Raw genomic sequence first — 2,111 nt, 5'->3', positions numbered from 1 at the left:
CACAGCCAGCTATTGGATGGATCACAAGGCCCCCAATGTAGGAGCTAGAGTAAGTACCCAAGGAGCTAAAGGGATCTGCAATCCTATAGGTGGAAGAACTATATGAACTAACCAGTACCCCCCCCCCGGAGCTCATGTCTCTAGCTGCATATGAATCAGAAGATGGCCTAGTCGGCCATCAGTGGAAAAAGAGGCCCATTGGTTTTGCAAAGCTTATATGCCCCAGTACAGGGGAACGCCAGGGCCAAGAAGTGGAGTGGAGGGGGGAGCATGTGGGGGACTTTTGGGATAGCATTGGAAATGTAAATGAAATAAATACCCAATAAAAAAAAAGACCTGTACCCTCTCACTTTGACTGTGAACCCTCACTACAATGTCACTACTTCTGTTCTAGACATGAGAACCAAATGGTCACCAGGATGCCTAGGTTNCTACACACTGTGTTGGCATGGGTTGAATCTGCCCTGGATGGTGACAAGATACCTTGTCTACCTACTCTCCCTTGTTCTTAAGGCCTTGGAGTACCATCCACTGTAGGATCAAAGAGAGAGAGGATGCAGAGCCCTCCCAACTCCTCACACAAGCACTGCACATGCACATATTCATCTCTATCCTGAACAAAGAAAAAGAGCAGTAAAAGAGAAGGTAGAGCAGGTAGTCTCTATGAGATACCAAAGGGGCAGAATGATAGCTTCCTCCCACAACAGAAGTTCATGGGCCCCTAGAAAGGCTCTCAACAGCTGCATACACACACAAGATGGAGAGTTACATCGAAATGCTATCAGGCCCAATGTAAAATTATTAACCAGAAGAAGGTGTTGGTCTACACTGCCCTAGGACCACATGACACAGTCCAAGACCTTCCTCTCTCTTTGAAATAAGGTTCCCAAGCTTTGTCACTGCTGGTCACTAAAACTACTGATGTGAACTTTTCATTAATGACAAAGTTCAACCCAACATGTTTATACAAGACAAATGTCTGCACCCAGCGTGCACTAAGACACAGCTTTCTCAACTGGGCACCCACTTGAAGTGAATCAGAATGGCGTCTCATAAGAGGTCATCAGTCTCATTATGTCACCCAACCTCTCTGGAAGGTTGTCTTATATTAATCACTCTAACCCCAGAGTCTCTTCTGACATAATACTAAATGTAGAGACCGGGGAGTTTTGGAACCCACTCCACTACTGACTTCTACACTCAGGGAGAGGGAAAGGTCAAGCCACAGCAGGCTGACTGACCCCCTCCACAGGCAGAGAAATACAGACAGTGACAGGGTTGCCAGGAGGGACGTCCTCAGGATCAGGAGGCATCCCCAACTCCTCTAAGTCTTCACAGCACACACCCACCACCCTATCCCCTAAGTGTTACAAGGAAGTCAATGCTGTGGATAAAATCAGCATTATGACCTACAGTGAGAGATTTATACAATCTTTTCTTACCTATTGGTGTATAATCAGGAGCAGTGGTTTGCTCTGTATGTCCATATACACATAAGGAAGAAAAATGAGAAACATGATGTTAAGTATCCATTCAGAAACACCAAGACATGCAAGTGCAGTCAATGTGCTGATGGGATGTGATTCAGGGTCTGTTCTGGGTAATGCTGTTTGACTTGACACTAATGAGAAATCTATGTAGTCTTCAGTTCTCCAAGTCTAAAAGGCTATTTTTATAGAAAGTTGAGTTCTCCAAGTCTCAAAGTCTATTTTTAGAGAAAGTGATAACCCATAGACCCTAGCTCTAACTTGCCTACATAGGACTTGCACTGAGCTCTAGGGAACCAGTACAAAAATGTTTCTCACACGTACACATGTAATTAATACTTCTTTTTTAATTACAATAGCTGGAAGATCAATATATTATGCACTAGCAGATGTGTGGAATGACTGTTTGCCTCATTTTTGTATGTGAATGTTGTTTTTAATTTTAGGTCTGGTGCTCGCTTCGGCAGCACATATACTAAAATTGGAACGATACAGAGAAGATTAGCATGGCCCCTGCGCAAGGATGACACGCAAATTCGTGAAGCGTTCCATATTTTTATGAGAATGAAGATTTTCAACTCAAAGGACCAGCAAACATCTTCAACAAAATTATAGAAGAAAACT

At 43.6% G+C, this 2,111-nt stretch overlaps 1 non-coding gene across 1 annotated transcript; it reads left to right on the top strand.

Annotated features, from left to right (window-relative positions):
* The first annotated feature begins 1,938 nt into the window (after positions 1 to 1,938).
* LOC115030347 lies at positions 1,939 to 2,045 on the top strand. Its single transcript, XR_003835925.1, has one exon. It is a non-coding gene; the product is annotated as a U6 spliceosomal RNA (small nuclear RNA).
* Positions 2,046 to 2,111: the final 66 nt, after the last annotated feature.

This window comes from Mus caroli, unplaced genomic scaffold, assembly GCF_900094665.2.
Source record: "Mus caroli unplaced genomic scaffold, CAROLI_EIJ_v1.1 scaffold_20423_1, whole genome shotgun sequence".
NCBI classification, from domain to species: Eukaryota; Metazoa; Chordata; class Mammalia; order Rodentia; family Muridae; genus Mus; species Mus caroli.
This window is presented reverse-complemented; position numbering and strand designations above follow the sequence as displayed.